The 22,338-nt window shown below is 34.4% G+C and overlaps 1 long non-coding RNA gene across 1 annotated transcript; it reads right to left on the bottom strand.

The window, feature by feature from the left end:
* Positions 1-7,628: 7,628 nt before the first annotated feature.
* Positions 7,629-9,784, bottom strand: LOC114269350 (uncharacterized). The gene is made up of 2 exons (XR_003631588.2): positions 9,655-9,784; positions 7,629-8,294 (listed from the first exon to the last, which is right to left on the bottom strand). It is a non-coding gene; the product is annotated as an uncharacterized LOC114269350 (long non-coding RNA).
* Between the last annotated feature and the right edge of the window lie 12,554 nt (positions 9,785-22,338).

The following is a 22,338-nucleotide window of genomic DNA, read 5'->3' as shown; positions in this document are numbered from 1 at the left end:
TATTAATGAAGCAGTTAAACACATTGTCAGTGCACATTGTTTGTGTTAGATGTTAAATACATTATTAACTGCAACTAGCAAGTAGCACACAAGAAAAAGATAGAGAGAGAAAAGAGAAAGAGAGAAGCACTGACAGCCCACTGCACTGGAAAATATATTTATTTATTATTTGTATATATATATATATATATTCTTAACACACATCTTGACACACACCTTAACATATTTATTGCACCACCACTCACTTTTTAAAATTAACAAACTCCTAACATACCTTAATACACATTTTTAAGTCTCACTTTTATTACTTTTTATCATGTAACACATTTTAACACACTTTTTTAAGTATTTCATTGTGTATGCTCTTACTTGTTTACTCTTTATGTTATGGGCAACCACTTTCAAGTTCGAGTTAAAACTAATAAATTCGAACCTATTAATCTGGTGCTTAGCTTGAATCGTATCAAAATGTCGTGTTAAAAATTCTTACTTATAATCTTGAAGGGTTGCCCTGTCCCAGACTTGATCCATTGCCATCTCAAGTTCATGAGTTTTGGCAAGCTGATATAGCTTATTTAAGTAATTATATTTCAAAATTAAGTATTTAGTTCGACATTTATAGTTTTCAGATTATATATATATATATATATATTTGTAACACAGAGTATATTATTTTTTAGTTTAAAATAAAAAATCTAAATTAGTTGGTATATGTGGCCATTCTCTCTTGAAGACCACTCTCAGGATTTAAACTAGATAATTACTTGATATATAGAGTATGAGAGAAAACATATACACGAAGATTAGTTAGGAACACAAAAAAATTAAATAAAAAATCAACAAGTCTGGCATAGCCTTAAAACTGATTTGGGCTACAATAAAAAGAACTTATATGGAGCTGGAGAATTCGAATTTCGCTTAGTTTTGGGCTGGGCTTTGTAATTCTCTGTTAATTGAGGTTAATTGAATAAGACTCATAAATTATTAGTAAATATCACTAAATTTTTTCATTTATAAATCTCTACACATTTATACCTTCAATCAAAAAAAATTGCACAAATGCTTCCCTTTTATTAAGGTGGTGGTTTGAAGTAGGGGTGAGCATCGGTTTGGGTCAAATCAGGATCAATCCATTTTGTTAAGTTTTTATTCTTGGCAATCTCGTTTGACAAAACTCCTTTATTTTCGCACTTTTTATTTTAGTGAGGTTATAAGTTTTTAGATGCGAATCCAACTCGAATTGTGCCTTGCAGAGAAGTTTGTGATGATTAATACTTTCAAGATTGCCACTTCGCTGATTATGACGGGGATCGAGTTGCCCGGTCAGCTCGCAGGGGTCCAGGGGCAGCGCCCCTTGGCGGGTTCGGGGCAGCGCCTAGGCGGGGTCGAGGGGCAGCGCCCCCGAAGCAAAATGAAAAATTGCATTCGAAGTTGCATGTCTGCCTTTGCTCGCTCGAGCGAAAGAGTGCTCGCTCGAGCGAAGACTGCATCTGGCCAAAAACTTGAAAGAGATGAATGTGCGCTCGAGCGAAACTTGCGTGGCTCGAGCGAAGCCACTTATGGAAAACACGCGTTTTTGGTTCCTCGCTTGAGCGAGCCTCGCAGTTCCAGATTTCTATAAGTATGGGTTTCTATCAGATTTTAGGATTACTTCTCCAGATCTTCTTTTTGGATATTAGGGTTTATATCTAGGGATATTTTGCTGGTTTTCTTTGATATTTTGATTGAGTATTCAACTTATGGTTTAAAGAGTATACATCAAAGGATTATTTGTTTGTTCTACACAAAAGAGAGAGTTGTTAGTCGGTGGATTTTGAAGAATTCGAGCCTGAAGCTCTGGTGGATTCTGGAGTGGCTCATCGTCAAGACAATTCCGAGGTGAAGATGGGGTTGGAAGAGGCACATAGGGGTTGGTTCAATTCGGGCGTGGATTCGCTAGGTAATTGAGAGTATACCTATGTAATTCCTTTATATCTTCTTAGTAGATTGTTTTGTGGCTGTTGCCCGTGATTTTTTTATCACAATTAGAGGTGTCCAATTGTGATTTTTTCACATAAAATCGTTGTGTCAATTTGTCTTGATTGTTTGATTGGAATTGTTGTTTACTGCTTAAAATTGATACATAATCACAAATCAATATTTAGGGGGTTTCTAGATTTTTCAATTGGTATCAGAGTGGGTTGCTCTTTTGTGTTTTAAAACTTTTGAGCGAGATCTTATTTGATTTGTGATAATAGATTCAATTCGTGAGGGAAATTCTATGGTGCGACCACCCCTACTTGACGGATCCAATTATTCTTTTTGGAAAGCTCGGATGAGATCGTTTTTGAAATCTATAGATGAATAAGTTTGGCAATCTGTCATGAATGGGTGGACCGAACCAACTATTACCGTTGATGGAGTAACTTTCCCCAAACCAATTGATAGGTGGGACACAATTGATTACCAAAATAGTAGTTGGAATAGTAAAGCTATCAATTCTCTCTTTTGCGCTGTCACACCTGAAGAGTTTAGTCGTATTTGTAATTGTGAAGTCGCAAAAGAGGCTTGGGATATCTTACAAACTATTCATGAGGGCACTTCTTCTGTTAAACGCTCAAAACTTCAAAGGCTCATATCTAGTTTCGAAAACCTTTCAATGAAAGATAGTGAGACCTTTGATGAATTTTATGCGAAGTTGAGTGACATTGTAAATTCCAGCTTCAATTTAGGTGAAAAAATACCAGAATCCAAAGTTGTGGGAAAAATTTTGAGATCCTTGCCCGATCGGTTCCAACCAAAAGTTACAGCTATTGAGGAGGCTCAAGATGTTGACAACCTCAAGTTGGATCAGCTGGTTGGAAATCTCCAAACTTATGAGGCACATAGGAATTTCAAAAAGAAACAAAAAGATGCTATTGATTTTAGTAGTGCTCATAGAGTTGGAGAGGATTCTGAAGAGGATTGTGAAATAGATTCCAAGATTACGGCTGCTTTTGTTAAACAATTTAAAAAATCTTTTTTGAAAAAGAATCCTAATCTTTTAGAATCTACTCATACTCATAAATCTAAAGGCAAAGATAAACTCAAAATTAATTCTATAGCCAAGAAGGAGAAACGAAAGATACAAGGGAACTCTGAAAGAGTCCAATGCTATGAATGCCAAGGATTTGGCCACTTTGCTTCAGAATGCCCCACTCGTTTGAAGAAGAAGAAAGCCCTCGCCATCACTCGGGATGATGAATCAGAATCTGATGAAGATGAAAGTGACAATGAAGATCAAGGCGAAGAGGGACATAAACAATTCCTTGCTTTCATGGTAGCTTCTGAAACTGAAGGACGAACAGAGTATCCGAAGAGCGTGGTTGAGAATGCCACTGATGATGAATCCTCGGGAAGTGATGATGAAGAGCTTGAGCAAGCTTATGAAAAGTTGTATAAGGAATCTCTTAAGTTATCCAAATTGAATGACAAACTCACTATGAAACTCACAGCATGTGAAAGTGAGAATGTCAAACTAAAAGAGGAGATTTCCGAGGCTAGGATTGATGCTATCAAGATAGCTAGTGATCGACAAGCTCTTTGTGCAAAACTCTTGACTTGTGAGACAGAGAAGAACGAGCTACAACAAATTTATGCAACATATGAAGAAAAAATTGAAACTCTCGAGATGTCTCAAGTTGCTTTGGAAGAACTAATGATCAAGGAAGAGGAAGAACTCAAGTGTGCTATGGCTACCATTGGTCTTTGGAACAAAGGATCAAAGACTTTGGACAATATCATTGGGTCTCGACAAATTTGTTCTGACAAGAGTGGCATTGGCTTTGGTGATAACAAAGAGCAAAAACAGAGTACATCTACATCTCATGATACAAGAACTCAAGGAAAGGGACAACAAAAAATTCAACATAAGGATGGACTTCTCAAACTTCCTAAAGTTGGTAAGGTAAAAGAAAAGAAGGTACACCCTGTTTTTATTTGTCATCATTGTGGTCTGCATGGTCATATTCGCCCTTATTGTTATAAGTTGCATGAGAGAGTGTCTCATAAAGATGGAAGAAATTCTAACATCTCATGGGGTAAGAGACACTTCATTGGTCGTAAGGAGGTTAAGGGTCATAATAAACCTTGCTATTTTGATTTGCTTGAGACCAAACATGAACAGAGATTGTGTTTACCTAGACTTAGAAATAGGAAGTTGGAAACCATGTTGAGACAGGTTCCCATTGAAAGGGAAGGGAACCACAATGTCAAGACACCACCCAAGAACCGCAATTCTCACAACTTTGTTCGTACTAAAGCAGTTTGGGTGAGAAAACTTGACTTGTGTTAATTTGTTTTGTCGTTTTAGTTTTTGGGTTTTTGTGTATTTTTTTATTTTTTTATTTTTTGTCATTACATGTGTGTTTGTTCATTTTTTTGTCTTGCTTTATTTTTGAAAAAAAAAAAATCCCAAAAAGATTTTCTTAGTATGGTTTTGCAAGCTTGAAATTTTTGAGTGGTCCTTGGTGCATATTGGAATTGATGAGAATATCCATTACAGGTTAATATATGCGTGCTTTCTGTGGTCATTACTCATTTTGGAGTGTGAGTTTTTTTGATTAGTATGTCTCATTCTGTACACACTCTTGGATTAGAAAATTTTGGAGTCTTCCGCCTTAGTGATTATTTTTTTTCTATGGACTTCTGTCATTGATCTTTTGCGTTTCTAAAGGAATTGACCTATACTAGCATATCATGGGTGATGTTGAGTCTCTTAACCATCTTCCATCTTTTTGCATCTCCACAGTTTTCCCCTCTATTCTTTGTAGTCCAGCCATGAGGAAAAGGCTACCTCAGAGTCACCAACCGGGCCATCCTTATTATATCCATGCTTCTTTAGTTCAGTTTCCATACTCTTGAGCGTGTCAGCCGCCAATGAGTGTGCAAAAAAAAGAAAAAAATGTGCAAAAGAAAAAAAAAAAGAAAAAAATAAAGGATTCATTGATTGAGGGGGAGCCTCTGCCTTTACTCACCAAATACCCCTTGATTCCTAGTGGTTTAACTTTCTGTAGTTGTGCTTAGATTCTTTTGTCAGAGGTCCAGCTATTAGATCACTACTAGGATTTGAATCTTGTGTTTGTCGAACTGCAAGAGTCACATACAAACTTTTATCATGGGAACTATGCTTTTCACATGTGGCATCACTTTCTTTCATGAGGAATCTTCTATAGACTGTGCACACTGTGTTTACTAGTAATTGTGCTTCTTAGATAGTCTTGTGTGTTTTAAGGTACTAATCTGAATTTCCTTGCTTGCTCCACCATATTATTTTTGTCGTTTTCTTTTTGTTCACTGTTTTCAGTGTTTGTGGTCACTTTTAGTGAGGGGGAGTTTGCTTTATCATTTTGATCATCATGTCATTGCTTGTGTGGTTTCTGATCTTGGTTTAGTTGATTGAGCTTCCTTTGTCAATTCATGACAAAAAGGGGGAGTGAGGTTGTCCGGTGCATGTGTCTTAGGTTTCATTTATTCATGCTACATGTTTTTTAAAATCTCCAAGTCGCATTTATTCATATTTTCTATCTCATGCTTCAAGATAATCTTGTCTTATGTTTATTGTTTTTTTCCTATACTCTCGTGGGACTAATAGTTGTTTTGGAGATTGTGGCACTAATAACTGTTTTGTAGATCATGACCTTGAGAAAGAAGTTTGCTTTTGTTGGCTATAATGGGTTGGGGTGTTTAGGATTTTATTTGTTGGGTGTGTTTTGTCATGGCATTGCCAAATGGAGAGATTGTTAGGTTTTTATTCTTGGCAATCCCGTTTGACAAAACTCCTTTATTTTTGCACTTTTTTATTTTAGTGAGGCTATGAGTTTTTAGATGCGAATCCAACCCGAATTGTGCCTTGCAGAGAAGTTTGTGATGATTAATACTTTCAAGATTGCCACTTTGCTGATTATGACGGGGATCGAGCTGCTCGGTCATCTCGCCGGGGTCCAGGGGGCAGCGCTCCTTGGCGGGTCCGGGGCAGCGCCCAGGCGGGGTCGAGAGGCAGCGCCCACGAAGCAAAATGCAAAATTGCATGTCCACCCTTGCTTGCTCGAGCGAAGACTGCGCTTGGCAAAAAACCTGAAAGAGATGAATGTGCACTCGAGCGAAGCTTGCGTGGCTCGAGCGAAGCCACTTATGGAAAACACGCGTTTTTGGTTCCTCGCTCGAGCAAGAGAGTCTTCGCTCGAGCGAGCCTCACAGTTCCAGATTTCTATAAGCACGAGTTTCTGTCAGATTTTAGGATTACTTCTCCAGATCTTCTTTTTGGATATTAGGGTTTATATCTGGGGATATTTTGCTGATTTTCTTTGATATTTTGATTGAATATTCAACTTATGATTTAAAGAGTATACATCAAAGGATTATTTGTTTGTTCTACACAAAAGAGAGAGTTGTTCTTCAGTGGATTCTGAAGAATTCGAGCCTGAAGCTCTGGTGGATTCTGGAGTGGCTCATCGTCAAGACAATTCTGAGGTGAAGATGGGGTTGGAAGAGGCACATAGGGGTTGGTTCAATTCGGGCGTGGATTCGCTAGGTAATTGAGAGTATACCTGTGTAATTCCTTTATATCTTCTTAGTGGATTGTTTTGTGGCTGTTGCCCGTGGTTTTTTTTTTATCACAATTGGAGTTGTCCAATTGTGGTTTTTCCACGTAAAATAGTTGTGTCGATTTGTCTTGATTGTTTGATTGGAATTGTTGTTTACTGCTTAAAATTGATACATAATCACAAATCAACTTTAGGGGGCTTTCTAGATTTTTCACATTTAAATTGTGAAACCAATCCGAACAAAACCATTTAAACACGGTTAGGCTTGGTTTGGAGCCACAGATTGACATAATCTTTTAACAAAGAAAAATCATATAACATTTTCATTTCAATATGAATCTGCCCATAATTTTTTAAAATATAAACACGCATATTGTTCCACTATTAATTTAAATAAGCATAATATACAGTACCACAACAACAATAGTAGCAGCTATCACCAAATTCCAAAACAAACTAAAATTGGTTCCATCATTACAGCATTACAAAACTAAAACTAAAAAATAACACAACAATAGCAACAAAGTGACTGCCGCACACTCAAAGAAGAGAAGAGAATGAAATGTTATGAATTAGGGTTTTCGTTTTATATATAAGAGGTAAGGATAGTATATATTAGGAATATATGGTATGAATATAGTCTAAGTTGCATACGATGTGGATCGGTTCCAATCTAGAACCGTGAAGTGAAATCCGAAACCAATCCGAGGGAAATGGTTCCTCAATTTTCCAATCCAGAACCGGACCATGGATTCAAAAATCCAGCCCAAACCTATCAGATTAGAATAAACCGCCTCAATTTGTGAATTTTATAAATTCTTGCTTAGTCCTAGTTTGAAGGATTGAAATTGATATATTTTTATAGTTAAAAAGTCAAAATATACTAAAACATAAATAATTGTGAAAAATCTAAAAACCCTCAAGATAATGATTTGTGGTTATGATTCAATTTAAAATAACGACTAACAATCCCAATCAAAAAATCAACACCAAATTGGTATAATAATTTAACGTGAAAAAAAATCACAATTGGACTCCTCCAATTATGATAAAAAACTATGGATCAAGACAACAAAACAATCCATTAAGAAGACAAAAATAATTATACATGAGAATTCTCAATTACCTAGTGAATCTATACCCGAATTGAACCGAACCTGATGTGCCTTTTCTACTACCGTCTTCATCTCAGAATTGTGTTTTCCAATGTTGAATCCACAATGCCGATGTTGAATCCTTGATGATGAGCCATTTTGGAATTCATCAAAGCTTCAGTCCAAGTTCCCCGAAATTCACCGATGAACACCTCTTTCTTTTTGTGAATAAGAGAACAAAATCAAGCCTTGATGTTCGTCAATATGTAGTTTGTTGATTAATTGATCACCTCCTATACATGAAGGAAAATTATATATAAACACCCTCCAATATTGAATACTTCGTTTTTTCATCATCTCTAAGAATCTAGACGGGTTAAATCCTAAAAATAACAAACAACACACTTTATACTAAACAGAGTCGTAAAGACCGCTCGAGCGCTCACTTTACCGCTCGAGCAGTGTGACTAGAGGCGATACTCACATATAGATTAACCACTTACAACATCTATTGCTCGAGCGGTAAAACATGTTTTCCAGAAGTTTTGAATGCAGGCAGAGATATTGGATGAACCACTTCTTCGCTTGAGTGCAAGAAAGACCGCTCGAGCAGTTAATCAACTTTGACTTCTGATCCCTGTACTTAGTTAGCAAAGTGGCAAACAATGAATGCCTTAGTCAAGATACAGAATGTCTTGTGACGACCCCGCCACTTATAATATTTTATATTTAATTAATCAAGGAGATTTGAATTTTAATTAGCTGACCGATTTCTTACTTGACTTCTTAATCAATTACTAGTAAATCAATGACTTATTCTTTAACCCACTAATATATGTTGATTGATAGCTTATGAATCTTCATTGAGCCAGAAATCATGTCTAGAATGCTTGGAAAGAAATGAGAATGAAAATAAGAAGAAGATGTAATTTTCCAAAAATGTTGAAAAGGCTTGACTGCTCGAGCCACCACTTGGTCGCTCGAGCGGACTGCATAGTCTGTAAAAATATTGTGAGTTTGAAATGTTCGCTCGAGTGGTCTGTAAATTTTTTAGGTTTTCAAAACTGAAGATTTAGCTCCTAAACTTTATTTCAAAACTTAAGTTCATACTTGTCTCAATTTAAATATGTAATTTCATTAATAAATGAACTCATGGCTAATTTTAAATTATAAAACAAAACCTTCTTTGATTTGTCAAACTCAAATTATAATTTATTTCTTACTTGTCCAAATTTAGATTCAATTCATTTTCTTCATATCAAACCCAATTTCAAACTCATAAATTCTAACTAAACACATGGATTAAGCTTTCAAAATACAATTCCAAAACTTGAGTTCATACATGACTTGTCTAAAAATATACAAACTCTTAAATAATCCAAAAAAAAAAAAAAAGATCAATTTTAAATCATTTATATCAAAACTCCTTTAATTTTAAAAAATTAAGCTTTTTAATCTTAACTCAATTTTTAACCCAAAACTTAATTCTTTATAGGGTAAATTACCAAACACCCCCTGAGTTTTGATTAAAATACGAATCGCGTCCTGTGGTTTTGAAAATTACATTCCACCTCTGAGGTTTCTAATTTCATAATAGATCGCCTCTTTTATTAATAAATCATCAAGTCAATTAACTTTTTTTAATGATATTAAAAATATGTTTCACTTAATAATTTAGGTAATTTTATTATTATATAGGAGAGCAATTATGAATTTCATTTTTTTAGTTAATTCTGTTAAATAAAAAATTCTAATAAGAGGATATTTGTAATTTTTCAAATCATATGGACAATCTGTATTTTAAGCAAACCTCAAGGGGTGTATTTGTAATTTACCCTTTTTCATAAGACTTTTCCTTCTTCTCTTCAAAATATGAAATTAAATAGCTCAAAGTCTTCTTGCTAATTTCTTTTTAATTACATGAAATTGACCCTAATTACCTCTTAATTTCAGCTTCTAGATGATTTATCTACAAGATTTGAGTTTTAATTTTTTACCTAAAATTTTCAATTTGATGAATTCTTGACAAAATCTTGAACTCTTCTTCAACCTTGTACTTTTCCAAGCTTTTCCTTAGCCTTTCTTCATCATTTCCAGCACATATATTTGAATTCTCTCTCTCTCTCTCTCTCTGCATTTCTAATTTCTTCCATCAACTTCCTATTCTTGACTTCACTGATCTCGTCTATATATATATATATATATAATTACATAATGAGATACCTATTTTCATCAACCAATCCAAGTGATTGTCTATTAACTTATATATATATATATATATACTTTCATTAGTTAATTAATCTTGTTTATGTTTCATTAAGAAAGATAAATCCTTGATCATAACTGGTTTAATTAGTCTCAATTTAATCTAATTTCTCCAAAATAAGTCTTAATTTAATCATTCTTAATTTTATTAATTTGAATTAAATTTTTAATTAAACCCTTATAAGGCTGTACATATTAAACTGATTTAAAATAAAATCCCCTATTAGACGAATCACTGCATGAATTCTAATTAATTAATCATGTATAACTCCATTTATTTAGAATTAATCGTAACTAATCACAAATTCCTCAACTGCAATTAAGGCCCAATCAATCATAATTAAATTTATCAATCTGAATCGGATTTTTAATCAAACTCTCAAAAGGCTCCAAATATTAAATTAAACTCATTTCCATTATCAATTTTAGTTTCCCAAATCATTTAACCCTGATCATACTCAAAATTTCCGTCAATAAATTACATATTCAAATTGGGTACCTCTTAAGTAAATTTAATTCAGAATAACCACAATTCCCAATCCTCATAATTTAATTAACTCAAACTTGGACCCAATTAACCAAATCTTAATTTTACTAAAGTGAATCGAATATTTAATTAAACTCCCATATGGTCCACTACTCGAAATTAACCTGATTAAACTCATCAATTTCACATTCTTAAGCCATTTAGGCTTTCAATTTCTAATTCCAAAATAACTCTTTTATAAAATCATATATGAATCAAACCCAATAATATTTAGACATGATTAATTAATTAGAATTCATGTAGTGATTCATATAATAGGGGATTTTATTTTAAATCAGTTTAATATATAGAGCCTTATAAGGGTTTAATTAAAAATTTGATTCAGATTAATAAAAAGAATGATTAAGTTAAGACTTATTTTGGAGAAATTAAATTAAATTGAGACTAATTAAACCAATTATGATCAAGAATTTATCTTTACTAATGAAACATAAACAAGATTAATTAACTAATGAAAGTATATATATATATATATATATAAAAGTTAATATACAATTAGGAATGGCAACGGGCTGGGGCTGGGGCGGGGTCAGGGATCATACTCCCTGTCCCGATCCTCGATGGTGGAAATTCCCTCATCCTTGGCTCCAATCCCCGACGGGAAACCTATCACCGCCCCCATTCCCGCCTCCTAACGGAGATCGGGTTCCCTGACCCCAGAAAATTCCCCGGCCAAAAAAAATAAAATAATTTAGCTCCAGAAAATACAAGAAATTCTTGTATTTTCTTCAAACTACAACAACACCTTAGCAAATGAACAAGAAAGGGAATCCAACTATCCATCCGCTCCATGATAGAAGTGGAAATAAGGAAGCACCTTTACATTCAAGTTTTTGCACATCGGCTTATTCTCGTCAAAATTGACTTTAAGGAACAAAATTTCAAGGTGCTCTGCGGCAGTTTTACAAAGCTGAAAAATCCAATACAAAATACATCAGGCGAAAAGTAATCTCAAATACAAAAACCAATTTCAAAACAACAACAGATCTTCATCTTCATTTTTATCATTTTCTAGATCTGAAGAACAAAAGCAAAAAACAAAGAGAGAGAGGGAGAGAGAGAGAGGACCCTTTGAAAATCGGTATTGAGGGAGGGGCAGTGAGCAACAGCCGTTGTGTGTGAGAGAAAGAGAGAGGTGATATCCGTCGTGTCAGAGGAGGTGATGAATGATGAGAATGAGACAACGATGATGAAGAGCATGTGACGGAGCAGCGAATTGCCGCGAAGGGGGAGACGATGCCGATTGCGGAGAGAAAAGAGAGAGTGAGAGAGAGAAGAGAGTGTCTCAGTGTCTCCATGAACCCCTAACCCTAAAATGAGAAAAGAAAGAGAGAAAACATATATATGCATATATAGACAGTGGTACAATGATAATTTCATTTCGGGGGGAACCAGGTATGGGGCCAGAGACGGGCCGAGTCTGAGGCTGTGGAACGTATCACCATCCCTGGCCTGAAAATGGTCGGGGATTCATTTTCGAATACCATCCCCGGTCCGTTGAGGGTATTTTTCGGAGAAAAACCGTTCCAATCAGGGTCGGGGGGTAATCGGGTCGGTTTCACATCATCATCCCTATATACAATCACATGGATTGGTTGATGAAAATAGATATCTCATTATATAATATATATATAAATAAGAGATCAGTGAAGTCAAGAATAGGAAGTTGCCGGAAGAATTTAGAAATGCAGAGAGAGAAACAGAGAGAGAGGCCGAGAGAGAGAAAGAGAGAAAGAGTGAGAATTCAAAACTTTGTGTTGGAAATGATGAAGAAAGGTAAGGAAAAGCTTGGAAAAGTGCAAGATTGAAGAAAAGTTTAAGATTTTGTCAAGAATTTACCAAATTGAAGATTTTAAGTAAGAAATTAAAGCTCAAATCTTGTAGATAAATTATCTAGAAGCTGAAATTAAGAGGTAATTAGACTCAATTTCATGTAATTAAAAAGAAATTAGCAAGAAGATGAAGAAGAATGAGTTAGGTTAATGAATATGGAAGTTGATCTCATAATATCATCAAATTGAGTTTGATTTTGAACACTATGAAGTATTTGAGTTTTATACTTACATGCATCATGGATTTTGAAGACATTGAGCTATTTAATTTCATATTTTGAAGAGAAGAAGGAAAAGTCTTAGAAAAAATTAAGGTAGCGTTTGGTAGAGTTTTAGAAATATGATTTGAAAATAGAGTTGTATTTTGAGTTTGTGAGTTTTATAATTATAACTTGAGTGCAGAAATTTTTTTTGATTATGAGTTTTGAGAATGAATTGAGTTTTGAGTTGAATGTTGAATTGAGTTTGAATGCTTAATGTGACACGTGAAATAAAAAAATTTGTTTAGTTATGAATTTTGAAAATAGTTTTCAAAACTTAATTCAAAAAGCTATAATTCATAACCAAACACATAACTCAAAACTTTATTGAAATTTCTGATCAACAGCCATAACCAAACTTTTTTTTTTAAAATTCAATTCAAAAAATTAATTATTAACAAAAAAATAACACTCATAGCCAAACTCTTTTTAAAATTCAATAGAAAAAATTAATGATTAACAAAAAATAACAATCATAACCAAACTCTTTTTCAAATTCAATTCAAAAAATTAATTATTAAAAAAAATTAACATTAACATTTTTTAATTGAAAATATTACAAACAAAATAATTTGAAAGTCACAATAAATATTCAATTATTGATCATACCGAACTTTTGATTGTATATTTGGTTTGAATTATGTTTTTTTTTTTTTCAATATTTTCCAGTTAAAATATTTTTAATAATTACTATCATGAATCATTTGTTATTTAATGCATTGTTGTTTTCAAATAAATGACCACAAAATTTATCAGTATTATATATATTAGGAGTCAAACAAAAATTTGAATATCATTTGATTAGCATCTATGCACACATAATTCAATATTATTGGAATTTTTTCATTTGCTAATATCATTTTGATTAGCATCTACGCAGCACACATAATTCAATATTATTGGAATTTTTTTATTTGCTAAATTTCATCAATTTCGTGGAAAACTCAGGCATCCTTCATCATTTATATCATCTCAACCAACAACTTTTATATCAGTTCAAAACAACTAACAACTTCATTACTTCAATACAACCACCAACTTCTTCACCATCTTTATTTACTTTCATCAGTTTCATTTCAATATAACCGCCAACTTCAGTAAACATACAACCACCTTCATTACTTCCCCCACCACCTACCTCAATTAATTTCACAAATTTAGTCCACCACCCACCTCAATTAATTTCACAAAATCAGTCTATATATTTACAAATCATATCCATGTAAAAAAAGAAGAGAGGAAGAGCTTTGATGAATTTCAGAGCTTCACAACAGCAGCCGAATCCAAATTCTGCCCACTACCTACCTCAATTAATTTCACAAATTCAATCTATATATTTACAAATCATATCCGTGTAAAATAAGAAGAGATGAAGAGCTTTGATCAATTTTAGAGCTTCACAACAGCAGTCGAATCGTTCCATAGCAGCTGCACAGAACCGGTCAACCGAGAGGTCAACCAGGGGGTCTTCCAGCCGGTCAACCGGTTACACCTGTTCCCAACTTTCAACAAGGCTCAACCTGAGGCTTCAGTTTTGCTATCCTGTTGCACACCATTTCTTCACAACAGTAGTCGAAACCTTCCACACCTTTTGCTTACCTTTTGCTTACCTTCAGAAGTCTTGCCTAGAACAAAAAGAGCAAGATCAGAACATGGCGAAACCTCTAACCCTCCACCACGCCAACAATAGCATGAACATGCTTATCCAACTATTGATTTTCTCACTTAATCATGAACAAGCTTTTCAACATTTTTGCAACCGGCCAATTGTCACCGGGAGAAGGGTAAATGTTCCTCCTCAATATGATCCTCTGTTGGTTGCCAAACTTGAGATGATGGGGTTGCTAAATTTAATCAATTTACCACAAAAGGTATATCCATGTCTTGTGTATTTATTTTATCTTCACTTGAGACTTACTGAAGGAGAAGATGGAGACTATTGTCTTACATCTTATGTCAAAGGTAAAACAATCACATTTAACATTCACACTTTGGCACAAATTATTGGAGTTCAGCCAGGGAATTTGCAAATCCATTTTCAGAGTGAAGTGTATACTACAATTTATGAGAGGTGATTTACCGGTAATAATTTATACATAAGACGTTTGAAACCCTACCTTCGTATTCTCCATTGATTCATAGTAGAAAATATGACTAAAAAAAAAAGGACATTTTGATACAGTTCCAATTTTTAATGCTTATTTGTTATATTATTTTCAAGTAGGATATAAATTGGATTTATGTTACATACTAATGAAGGAATTGATGGTTGCAAATCTAGGTAGTATTAGTGGCCGGTCACTAGTTTTTGGAGCTCTGCTAACCAAATTTTTCAAAGCTTTTCATGTCAGACTTGTAGGTGAAGCAGAGACTAAAATCACTTCACCGATTTTAGAGTACACACTTACCCGAGCTGGTGGCGTTGAATACTTATTGGCATCTCTGAATGTTGGAAATGCACCAATAGATGATGCTCTCGAAGACCCCAATGCCAATGCCATGCCACAAAATGAACAACCGTAATACTGGAATGATTATTTGGCAATGGAACAATAACGACATAATCAATGCATTCAATGGGAACAACAAATGGCTAATCAGTTCAATGCATTGGGTAATCAGTTCGATGCATTTGTCGCCGCTCAGAACTCACTCATTCAACAATTTGATGAGTTTCGTGTGGACACTAAGAGACGTCATGAAGTGACAAGCAAGCGCATTGATCAAATTGACCATTGAGTCAGTCAGATCTACCATCAATACTTCCCTCCACCTCCACCACCACCTGACAATGACGTTTGACGTGTTTGGATGAGCGATTAGATGTATTCCTCAATTTGCGGTATTTGGTTGTTTTGAAGATGTACTTCTACTTACTTTTTTTTTAATTGTTATGTTTGTTGTACTACTTTTTATTTTTATTTTTTCTAATTACCTTTTTTATTGATGTATTTGTACTGTCTCGTCACTAATTTTTTTTGTTCATGGATATAAGTACCTATTTTTGTTGTAATTTTTGTATTTGTTTTTTAGTTTTGTTTTTAGTAGTATAATCCATTTTTTTTTTGTAATTAACGTATTGACCTCATTACATATTTAGTGCTTGTTTGGCATGCACTAAAAAAGTGTACTTTTTTGCATACATACACTTATTTGGGTCACATCTATTAACATCTTTCAACATCTCCTCTCTACTTTTCTACACATTTTTATTTTTATTTTTATAAAAGTCAAAAAATGAACTTCTATATTTAATAAAAAATGTGTAGAAAAGTATTTAATAAAGATTTCATATTTAATAAAAAAAAAGTTTGAATTAAAAAGATTTCATAAAAAAACATTTCTACGTGAGTAGTGTTCAACAATTTCGACTATTTCGTGAAAATACTGAAATCCTTTAGTCTTGAATTTCTTTACATTTTTTGATGCCTACCTCCAATTAGAAAATATGAACATAAGTGTATGGTACGTATGACAAAATTTTACAAATAAATCTAAATAAAAGGGAACAGGTTAATATGATACCTCATCCCAAAAGGCATCAGGTGCAATAACTGTGCCTACAACCAGATCCCATCCAAGACCAGTCTGTGCCTAAAGCCGTTTGAAAGTTAAGTAATTAGCTTTGAGTTGCTGATATTTTTGTTTGACCTGTTTTGGTGTGTATCAGAACCCATACGCATTTTGGAACTTCGTTGCAAAATGGGTCCAATGCCTAGGCGTCTAGACAGTACTACAGTTTTTTGATTGGTTTTTTTGCACCTTATCTCTCAACATGTTAATAAGCCTTAATTCAATTCTAGTGTTCCACATTTTTGTGTCTTGATTATCATCTGAATTGTTCGTATCCATCTAACATATAATTTATATTAAAGTAAGCTTATGTGGAAATTGAAAAATAGAACACCTTCTCCAACTTTTGCATAAGTCCTAAGAAACTTGTTTCCATCGAACCTCATCCATCACTAAAAAGGCAAGAAATCCATATGAAACTTCAAATATGATAAATGAAGATTAATCACAACAAAACTGAAAGAGTGCTGGGAAATCGAAATATAAACATTCTTATAAGAAAACAGAAGAAGAGCAGAAGAAGAAACCAAAAGCAAAACAAGAAACAGTTAAACCAACCCGTTGGTGGTTGACCGGCCAGTCGACTGGCTAGAAGTCTGGGTTGACGACCGGCCAGATGTCCTAGTGGATGACCGGCTCAGCCAATTTTTGCCCAGATCAGAGATAACCCATTACACTTCGCATCTATTGCATAACAGATCGACTGAAGGACATACATGCTACATGAGCAGGAGTTGAATAATTGTAACTGGGGACGAAGTGGGTATAGCTGATTGATCTGCGTTGCTTTGGACGCCCTCTGATTTGAGAAAAGGCTCCACAAATTTCACCTACGACACATACATGTCGGAAGTAAGCACATAATCAATCAAGACCAGAACCCATATATATTTCTAATTCAAAAAATTTATGAACATTGTACCTCTTTGTTGTTGTTGTTTCGTTCTCGGAGGGTGAATCGACCACAATGCGCAAATTGACAGTCCCTTGATTTGTGGGAGCTTATCGATGCCAATTTATGAGTGGGAAGGAATCAGTTCACAGGCATTGTTTGGATTTGAAGGTTAGAGAATCATTCAAAGAGAGAAGAAAGTAATTGAAGAGTTGCAGTTCACCCGTGAAGCATCTTCAGCTTTGCTCTTCTTTGGCACGTGAACCTTTTCAGAATGGAGAAGACAAATCAGAGTGCATGTACGAAAATGTGAGAACTTTGGCCTGTAAGCAGTTCTGCCAAACGTGAAACAGAAGTGTGTTTTGAAAACTGTGGTGGAATCAATTTTTGAACACGCTATCCAAACAAACGGTTCAGGGGAAGGGAGGGAATCGATTTTTCAAAACCTTACCAAACACAGCCTAAGTTTTGGGTTAAAGATTGAGTTAAGATCAAAAAGCTTAATTTTTTAATTTAAAGGAGTTTTGATGTAAATGATTTAAAATTGATCATGCTTTTTTGATTATTTAAGAGTTTGTATATTTTTAGACAAGTCATGTATGAACCCAAGTTTTGGAATTGTATTTTGAAAGCTTAATCCATGTTTTAGAATTTATGAGTTTGAAATTGGGTTTGATATGAAGAAAATGAATTGAATCTAAATTTGAACAAGTAAGAAATAAATTATAATTTGAGTTTGACAAATCGAAGAAGGTTTTGTTTTATAATTTAAAATTAGCCATGAGTTCATTTATTAATGAAATTACATATTTAAATTGAGTCAAGCATGAACCTAAGTTTTGAAATAAAGTTTGGGAGCTAAATCTTCAGTTTTGAAAGCCCAGAAAAATTACAGACCACTCGAATGACCAATTGGTGGCTTGAGCGAACATTTCAAGCTCTCAATATTTTTGTAGATTGTCAATCCGCTTGAGCGACCAAGTGGTGGCTCGAGCGGTCAAGTCTTTTTAGCATGTTTTGGAAAATTACATCTTCTTCGTATTTTCATTTTCATTTCTTTCCAAGCATTCTAGACATGATGTTTGGCTCAATGAAGATTAATAAGCTATCAATCAACAAAAATTAGATGGTTAAAGAATAAGTCATTGATATAGTAGTAATTGATTAAGAAGTTAGGTAAGAAAGCGGTCTATTTGGAAAAGAAGGATTTGTAGAATTTCAGATTACTTAGACAGAAAAAGACAAGAGAAGTTAAGTTTAATTAAGGATGTGATATTGTGTTTCAATGTGTTTCTGTAATGTGTTAGGTAGGTCACGCGCTACGGTCCGCCTGATCTGTCTCTGGAACTATCTGTAAGTAACAACGTTATAAAGCCATGTTCAAATTATATTTATTTTGAATGATATTAAGCTCTGTTTTTGAAATGGCATTGTTTTCTGAATGAATGATTGTCCTGTTTTATGAACTGTATTCGTGGCATCCATAGCATCTGTTATTGCTAATGCTCACTGTTACAGTTATAGAGATCTATGTCAGTTCCAATTCTTGGAACTTCTGTTTACTGTATTGATAACATGGCCATTAATTCTGACTATTCGGTCTTTATGACCTACTGTACTATTCTGCTATTGGATGTACCACGTACGACTACTTTGATTTCAATATAAATTTGATAAGTATATGATTGTGATTTGAGAACTGATTTACTGTTATTGACTGATTTTAATTACAGTAAGGACATTATTCATAACTCCTTTACATAGTTGTTATTCACTGGGCCCCAGCTCACTGTTTATGTATATATTTATGTAGGTGATCAAGCGCATGACCAGGCTTAGAGGCGTTTTCTTGGAATCTGTTTTTTTTAGCTAACTTATACACCTCCCGTAGAGATTCCAGACATGTCAAGTGATCAGGGCTATGTGATTAAAGTTTAAATTTTTGTCTATTCTGTATATATGATGACGCATGAATGTTGTGATAATATATGTATATAAAAATTTTAAATATTTCCTGTCTCATATAAGTCTGCACAGCTCAATGGATGATATATGTTTGTATTCGGTAATCTATGGATTACTGGCCGGTTACGATGGTGAACCTATAGGGGCGAGTTTCGGTCGTGACAAGCACAAACTCCTCTGCACAGGCACAACTTGGGTTGAATTCACATCTAAACTCTCATAACTCACAGATACAATAGAGCGAATAAAAATACAGCTGAATAGTGTTTTGTCCAACGAGATTCCCAATTATAAAACCTAACAATCTCCCCTTTGGAAATTCCGTGACAAAATACACCTAACAAAGAAAACCTAATCACCCTAACCCATTACAACCAACAAAAACAAATTTCTCAAGGTCAAGATATACAAAATAACTATTAGTGTCACAAGAGTATATAATAACATGAAACTTATGACAATATAAAAATCTGAAAAGAACACCATGTTATCAAACAACAACACTACTTAAAAAATTTCCCTTTTAAACATACTCTACATTTTTGTCATGAATTGTCAAAGGAAGCTCAATCAACAAAAGTCAAGACAAAAGCTACATAAGCAAGGACATGATGTAATAACCAATAGCATGTGATAATTAAGTAATACATAACAACAAGCAAACCAACAAGTATCTACCTCCCTCTGAAAACAGACAACATAAGTCCATGCTTAACCAACTCCCCCTCAACAAATAACCTCCTCATCAAAAAATCAATATGGTGGAGCAAGTAAGGAATTTCAAATTTGTACTTCAAAACACACAAGAATATCCAAGAAACACAATTACTTGAAAACACAATGTGCACAATCTCTAGAAGATTCCTCATGAAAAAATGGGATGCAACATGTGAAAAGCACAGATCTTATGAGAAAAGTATGTGTATGTCACTTGGAGTTCAACAAACACTGGATTCCAATCCTAGTAGTGATCTGATGGCTAGACCTCCGACAAGAGAATCTACAAATGACTAAGAAAAGTTAAACCTCTAGTGATCAAGGGGTATTTCTTGATTAAATGTGAATGCTTTCCCTCAAATAATGTATACAATTTCCTTGCACACTCATCAACGACTTCATGCTCAAGAGTGTGGAAACCAAACCAGAGAAGGATGGAAAAAATAATGAAACCTGGTTAGTAACTTTGAAGTAGCCTTTTTCCCGGGCCATGAGAGACAAATACAGAGGGGTAAGCAGTGGAGTGTAAAAAGATAGTAGGGGGTTAAGAGACTCCACATCACCCAATATATGCTAGCACTAGTCAATTTCTCAAAAAAAAAAAAAAAAAAAAAAATGCCGCTAGAAGTCTATAGAGAACTTTGATCACTTATACAGAAGGTTTGGTATTTGCTAATCCAAGAGTGTTTACAGAATGAGACATATTAATCAAAGTATACACAATCCAAAATGAGTAAAAATCATAGATAACACACACTCATTAACAAGTAACGGATATTCTCATCAATTTCAATATGCACCAAGAACTTCTCAAAAATTTCTAGCTTGCAAAACCATACAAAGAAAATATTTTTAGATTTGTGATAAACAAAGCAAGAAAGAAATGAACAAACATTCACAAAAGACCCAAAAATAAGAAAAACAAACAAAAAAACTCAAAACAAAAAGAAAAAAACATAAAAAATAATAATAAATAAACAAATTAACCCAAGTCAAGCTTTTTCACCCAAATCGCTTTTGCATGAACAATGTTGTGAGAATTGCGGTACTTGAGTGGTGTCTCGACATCATGGTTCCATTCCCCTTCAATGGGAACCTGTCTCGACTTGGTTTCCAATTTCTTATTCCTAGGTGTAGGCAAACACAACCTCGCTTCATGTTTGGTCTCAAGTAATTCAAAACAATGAGGTCTAATGTGACCCTTGAGCCTACAGTGATGACAAATATAAATGAATTTACCATTGGTTACACAGTTATGAAGAAGATAAAGTGATATTACCCCTAGCCATGAAATCTTAAGTGCTCTCATCCTTGGAAGTTGAAGCTTTGGATAGTAAGACATGTCATTTGATGATGCCAACTCCTTCTTTATCATTTGCTATGTATTGAGTACAATGAGTCGCATCCACTCTTTGTGCGCTTGAAGCTTTGGCCTTTCGAGTTCCAACTCCAAGGAAATAATTTTTGTTTCAAGCTCTTTCATGGACTTTGAACAAGTCTCTAACTCTCTTTCAAGACCACCGTTCTTCTCTTTCAACTTATCACGAGCATGAAACAATTGATTTCTCTCTATTTCACATGTGGAAAGTTTGGCGATTAGAGACTCCATTTCATTTGAGAGATCACTAACGTCCATTTGAACTTCTATGAACTCTGGCTATACTTTCTCTTTCCTTTCTCTACTCAGCCTGAGCTTGGTGGACAACTTGATGTTCATCTTTGTCAAGGTGAAACTCTGTTTATACAACATCTCATATGCTTCGCGAAGAGTTACACCATCTATTTCTTCTTTCACACTTGAAGACTCACTACCACCATTTGATGACCATGGAGTGAAGCATTCATTCTCACTATTGGCTGAAGAAAAATTTCCATTTGAAGAATCAACATTCAATACATAAGGGATGGAGGTACTATAAGATTCACCATTAGAACTTGCATCCTCATAGATAGACTTTTACAAATCCCATGCTTCTTTGGCCATCTCACAATGAGAAATATGCTCACATACAGAGATAGCACCTCGTATTACCTTTAATACTCTTGAGTTGTATCCAAAGTGTTATAACTCAAGTTTACTCCATTGCTCTTGAGGCTTCAAATCTCACAAGTTTGTTGCCAAGTCAAGTTCATATGGCATTTCAAACCATTATTCTATGATATTTTATAGGTTTGCATTGAATGCCAATAAATACACCCTCATTCAAGCACTCCAGTACAAGTATTCAGATCCGTCAAAGTATGAAGGAGTAGAAACATTTTGACCATGAGCATACTTAACTTGCCCTTCGGCATAATCTATCTGTCCCTCGGCCACGAAACCACCATGAAAGCAAGAAATTATTCATGCTCCTCTTTGCCTTGAACCTCATTGTCATTTTCATCTTTATCAGATTCTGACTCATTGTCGCAAGTGATAGCATAGACTTTCTTCTTCCTCAACCGGTTGGGGCATTCTTGAACAAAGTGGTCAAAACTTTGGCATTCATAGCATTAGACTCTTTGAGGATTCCCTTGTATTTTTCCTTTCTTCTTCTCCATTATAGGTTTAATTTTTAGTTTCTCTTTTCCTTTGGATCTGTGAGTTGATCCCACAAGATTAGGTTTCATTTTTTTGAGAAGACTTCTTG

The sequence above is a fragment of the Camellia sinensis genome, chromosome 14 (assembly GCF_055761805.1).
Source record: "Camellia sinensis isolate YWXY chromosome 14, ASM5576180v1, whole genome shotgun sequence".
Lineage (NCBI taxonomy): Eukaryota > Viridiplantae > Streptophyta > Magnoliopsida > Ericales > Theaceae > Camellia > Camellia sinensis.
This window is presented reverse-complemented; position numbering and strand designations above follow the sequence as displayed.